This window comes from Pinus tabuliformis, chromosome 5_2, assembly GCF_031772625.1.
Source record: "Pinus tabuliformis cultivar Carrire ecotype Pingquan chromosome 5_2, CPIR1, whole genome shotgun sequence".
Classification (NCBI taxonomy): domain Eukaryota; kingdom Viridiplantae; phylum Streptophyta; class Pinopsida; order Pinales; family Pinaceae; genus Pinus; species Pinus tabuliformis.
The window spans coordinates 612,087,260-612,093,587 of record NC_142306.1 but is presented as its reverse complement, the minus strand read 5'-3'; the positions used below and the strand labels follow the sequence as shown (position 1 = coordinate 612,093,587).

Below are 6,328 nucleotides of genomic sequence, written 5' to 3'. Positions count from 1 at the left end.
AATTTTAATTAAATAACCATTTTTAACTCTAAAATAATTAAATATATATATATTTTTTTCCAAAACCAGAAAACATCCATCAACGAATATATATAAAAAACTTGTCAAAAAAAAATTATATTAAAAAAAAAATTGCAAAAGTGGATTATTCTGAATAATGTGAATACACAACTTTATACGATTAAATTCAAAGAAAAAATAATTGATAATAATAATCGATTGTTAACCAAAAACATTAAACACCATCTCCAAAACAAATACCCAAGGTTGAACCATCATAAAATAATATTACTCAGACCAAACTTTCAAATTATTATTCGCGTCGCCATTTGATTGTCGAATACGGCTACAAATGAAGCCTACTCATCATAAAATTAAATAAAATGTTTAATAAAAATCGTTATGACCTTCAAATTTGACGGAGGAATTTGGATTTCAAATTCCAACTCTCAGAGCTTTCTACTGTCTTTAGTCACAGCAAGTGGATAGAGCAAAGCTTTGTTTTGTAACAGCGGGCAATTAAGTTATGACCCCGGCACACCCAGAAATAACTTGAGCAACGTCATGCTCTCTTTCCAGGATTTGAACCACCGACGAACAACAAGCACTCATTCTTCGCTCGCATATGAGCCTACTCGTTGGGTTCGCTCGCAACCTCCCGAGTTGCGCTACCATCCACAAGGAATTGGAGCTTCACCGTTCAGTATTTGGTAAACCTGGCGCATGCCCAACCTGCTCTCAGGCTCTGGATGTGAACACAATAACCCCAATTTCAGCACCTTCTCCATCTCGCCCTCATCATATCCACCCTTTGCGCCCAACTTTGGATCCGACGCCTCCAGCAGCTTCCCCTCCGTGTACAGCTCCCACGCCCACTCCACTAAAATTATCCGTTCCGAGTCGTCCAAAGAATTCACAGGACTCCTCCCGCAAGCAACCTCCAACAGCAAAACACCGAAGCTGAACACGTCCGAGCTGGGAGTTACCTTCCCCGTCTGTATCAGCTCCGGCGCTATGTACCCCACCGTTCCTACAACATGTGTCGTCTCCGGATTCTCAGTGTGGTCATACAGCCGAGCGAGCCCAAAATCACCAAGCCGTCCGTTAAGCTCCGAATCCAACAGCACGTTGCTCGACTTGATGTCTCTGTGGATAATCCTCTTCTCCCATTGCTCGTGCAGATACAACAGCCCCGCAGCGACGCCCTTGAGGATCGCGTATCGCCGATGCCACGGCAGGACTGTTGTTGGATTCCCGTAGATGAATTTATCCAGGCTGCCGTTGGGCATGTAGTCATAAACGATGAATAGCTGTGTATGCCTTCGGCACCAACCCCGGAGTTGAACCAGGTTCCGGTGCCGTAGGCGCCCCATGCTTGAGATCTCTGCAACGAACCCTTTCATTCCTTCCGTGAACTCAGTCGTTATACATTTCACTGCGACTTCTTGGCCGCTACTGGGGAGAACGCCCTTGTAAACCATGCCAAATCCCCCGTACCCCAAAAGGTTCTCGTCCCTGAACCCTTGCGTGGCGATACTCAGCTCCTTGTAAGCGAATCTATGGGGCCAGTACTCAAGCTCCCATTCTTCAATCGTTTCACTGTTTATTGTTCTTCTCAGAAACATGGCCGCCGCAATCGCCAGCGAGAAGAGAAGCACAGAAACCACAGTGACACCGGCTATGAATCCCCGGCTCAGAGGTTCCGAATATACGTTGGCAAATGAAGGGAGACGAGAAACATCGAGGGTCGGCGCCGTGCCTTCGGTGGTGAAGCTCCACGCAAGAATGTAATGGTCTTCCACGAACAGCCCCGTTGCCGCTGAAAAGCCCGCAAACATCTTCTCTTCCACAATATTCTGCAAATCGGTTTGCACAGATATCAACGGCCTCTGCGGTCTCGGCAAGCCAGCCACCGTAATGGTAACGTTGAGGCGGCTTTGAAGATGATCGTAATCGATCCAGGCCTGCATGTTCCGTCCGCTCCTGAGGTTGAGTTCATGGAATTCCGCACCATTCCAATAGCCGGCGGTCTCGGTCTGGACTGAGATGAGACTGTTGATGTCCACACCCACGTGGTTGCGGTCTGGATCTTTGAATTCCACGCTCATGATGGTATCAAACTCCACTGCGAATAAATGATTGTATGGCTGCCCGTTGCTGGTGAGGTTAAGCAAGCCCAAATACTGGACCGGCTGAGCCCCCATGGGAGATGTGTAAGGCGTCATGATGAAGGCTAACCCGTGTCCCCCTTCGTTAGAGGGAGGAGGCACAATGGAGAAAACGAAGGTAGTGCTGAAGGAGGAAAGCGTCTCATTGCTTTTCATCTGCACAGGAATTGCATACAGGGCGCGGCCAAGCAGGAACTCATGCGAGCGATTTGCCTGAGAGTGATTTGTGAGGGCGAGGACGGATTCACAGTCGATGACTGAAGCATCGCCCTGCCGACGATCCTCCATGGCCTCTGCAGCAATAAGTGGTACGGCGAGGAAGGTGAAAGCCATGAGAACGAGTCTGCGCCATAGAATTAGCATCGCGAATATTTTGCCGTGCTAAGTTATCGGAAATAAAGGTACATGGGTGCGGGATATCAATATATGAATTTTATCATCTCTGCCTATCGACCAATTCAGAATGGCGTCGGCAGCACGGCTTTTATGATTAATCACATGCCACAATTAATTTTGTTTTTCCCGTGTCACGCGGAAGCATAAGGTCATTTGGAACAAAGAAAGATGCTTGTACTTTCCGCTGTGGCCCAATGGTTCTAAATAGTAATGTAACGTAACACGATTATGCGCAGTTACACATGCATAGATACCAAAGGTAAGAGTACGAATGTGTGGCTATGACAGCCAAGTCATCCGAAAAATTCGTGTCCACGTGGAGGATTTATGATGTCAATATCACAATTTGTATTTTCAAACTATGTTTAACTGGTAAAGTCTGGTTAATAATTTTATCTCCATCCTTCAACCTTACCTAGCAGTGGCCAAAGGCAATCAAACCTCCTATGAAATATTTCTACTCGTCCACTATATCTTGACCACGTTGGGAAAAACATTATCATGTAGCGCTATCATATCATATTATTATATTTTTAAAATATCATCTTCTTTTCTTTCCCTTGTAATTTGGGTTTAGTTAAATCTTGACTACGTTGGGCAGAGCACTCAAAAATCAACCATTTTATTTTCCAAAATACAATTTACTTTTAATTTTTTAATTAATTATGGTGTGAAAATTTATTAACACTTATAGTCGACGATACCATTTATAGTGAAGATAGTCATTATTGGATGATATCATTTTTATTTAAAGAAAATCATACAATGTGGAATTACCTTCTCCTAAAAAACAAGTTTTCACTCGTGCTCTCTCCAAATTTTAAATTATTAATCTATTTTTTTATATATTAAGAAAATAAACCTTTAATCAAACAAAAACAATTTTAAAACATACTCCAAACTCATTAAAAATAACTCTTATTTCCTTTTAATTTCATTTCAATTTTTACATTTAAAACATATATACATATACATCATATAAAATACCACTTTTTAATAAACTTATTATTTCATTTCATTTTATTATATTTTTCCATCCATAATTATAAACTTATAAACCTTAACTCTGAGCAATAATCAAAATCTACAATTTAATTATAATAAGAATTTACAAAAATCTCAAGAAGATTTTATAGATTTTATTGGTCGCACTTGTAAAATCTCCTTTACAATTTTTTTTGTTTAAATCATAATAAAATAAAAATATCTATCACATAAAATTGTCTTTTCTTTAAATCATAATGAAATAAAATATCTATTACACTGGCATTGTTCATCAGGTTAAAAATATATATTACACAAACATTGTCTTTTCTTTAAATCATAATGAAATAAAATGTCTATTACACCGGCATTGTTCATTATGTTTAGTATGTAGTAGAATAGCATATTTATATAATTAAATAATTTATAAATTTTAATAGTTATTAAATATTTATTTATAGTTAAATTATATATATATTATGAAAAATATTTGTATATTATTGAATTTAAACTAATCATAATTTTTTATATTTAGAAAAATAAAAAATCATTCCAAAATAGACTATTCCTACGAATATAAATACATTTTTTTGGTCAAATTATTATTGAATTGTATAAATTTAGAGAATATTTTATATATATATATATATTAAAAATAATATAAATGATTATTAAAAAATGAATTTTTTTATAATATTATTTATATGTAAAATTTAAAATTATTTTTGATTGATTAAGAGTTAGTATTTATTTTACATAAAGAAAGTCCTTATTTTACATAAAGAAATAGACCAAGACTAAGACTTATAGACCTGCATTAAAAATAATCTTATTTTTTTTTTGTAAATCATGCTAATTCTATTATAGTACAAAAAAGATTACAGAGAGAGTTACATCCGCCACAAAGAGTTGGCTACATGAACAGTTTGACATTCTGAGACTGAAACTGAGCCGGAGAAAAAGAGGGACTATGAAACTGTCCGCTGACCCCAAGCTAGAACCAACAGAGAACTGGACCTAGGTGCTATACTTCCACTCCCTGCCGAGGCGAGGGAGGAGTTTACAGACCTTGCAAATCCCACATTCAAAAAACCCGACATGACAGAGACAGACATTATAATCGACATACAAAAAACTGAGTGGTGCGACCCGAAAACTATCACAGACTGACTCCCATTATTTACTGTAGCTGCTGCTTCGACATCCTGAGACTGAACAAAGTGTTTCCATAACACACAGAACGACCATGCAACGTGCCTAGGCATCCACGGAGGTGGATGGTTGCTTCTCCACCACTGGACAAGCATATGGATCTGGTTGCTCCTCCACCATTGTACAGGCATATGGGTCTGAAGCACTCGAGTCTGTGTATGGCGCGTCGTCCTTCGCAGGCTCGCTTGTTCCCGCTCTATTCCCCGCCACCGCACCCGAGGCTTCCGCAGGCTGTAATCGCAGACCCTGAACAGGCGAGGGTGGCCGAGGCTCTGCTGGGGCTTCTGGTCTATTTGCATGGTCGCATTTTTCAATGCGCACTGAAACATAGTAGATTGCGTTGTCCAGAGCACACGGGAACCTGAAGCGGGTTGATGGGTGCGAACAAAACGGACACACCGCGGCTCTTCCCCGCCCTCTGCCTCTTCCGCGCCCTCTTCGAGCTCCTGGTGAGCTAATCTCCTCCGACGGGGAGTCGAAGGATGCCGAGGAACGTGGCGATGAAGCCCGACCTCTGGCACCGCCTCTTGAACCTCCCCGCCTGCAAGCACCACGTAACCTCTCACGCGGCATCCTGTAATCAACAAATAACCAATTCTGCCCAGAGGCCGCGAGTGCTTTGCGCCACCGAGGATTCTAAACCCGTGCAACAACTTATACAACAGATGAGAAACAGGTAATGGAACACGAATTCGAATAGCAATGCTTACCACACAGGTCGAAAGCCGAGCCTTTTCAGGAGCTGCACGGGGTAAATTGCTCCCAGAGAGCTGAGCAGACCAGAACCAGGTATGACCAAAGCGCCGAAGGGCCAAATCTCTAACAAGGGCACAGAGGAACTGAAACACCGCGACACTCAGAGCTTCTGGAGGTCGAAGGCACTCAGAGACTTTGCTTAAAAAGAGCAGAATGACACTCAATACACTGAACCATAGCATAGAGCCGTAAATTCTCTGACAATCCAGGGTTGAGACCAGGGCCTCCGTAGCCGAGGGCCGAGGTCTGAGTCTTGGCTCATGCACCCACGGTGCAGTCATCCAAGAGCCGAACGCACCATTCACAATTGAGACCATACAGAGCTTCCAACAGACAATGGCGCTTCCCGCACCTTCCAACGGAACACCTCTCATCGGCAAACCAAGGCGAACGACCAATATACCTCTGCAACCAGCTGTTCTCCCCCTACCATTAATGCTCGCATAACTGTTGGCCGGACCGAGGTGATGGCTTCTCGAGGCTTCGGTCCATTTGGCTGGAGCGAGCGGCCACTTGCCATTTAATAAGGCCGCCTCCTCATTCATTGCGCTAATTAACACCCGCAGCCGGGGGTTGGAGATCCTGATTTGCCAGAGAGAGGCAATCTTGTTGTAGTTGAATGTCTGTTGTGTCATTGAGATTACCTGAGTAGGGGTGACTATTCAGATCGACTCCTTGATTGGCTAAACGATCGGCTACCTTATTGGCGGATCGTTTGACATGCTGAAAGATGATACTATTGGGGCTTCTGAGCCTTGCCTCCAGTGTTTCTAGTCTGCTAAGCAATCTCCAGCTAGAGGCTACTTTGGTTG

General features: G+C 42.2%; 1 pseudogene; it reads right to left on the bottom strand.

Moving 5' to 3' along the window:
- Positions 1–278: 278 nt before the first annotated feature.
- On the bottom strand, positions 279–2,603 carry LOC149160513 (L-type lectin-domain containing receptor kinase IV.2 pseudogene; annotated as a pseudogene).
- Between the last annotated feature and the right edge of the window lie 3,725 nt (positions 2,604–6,328).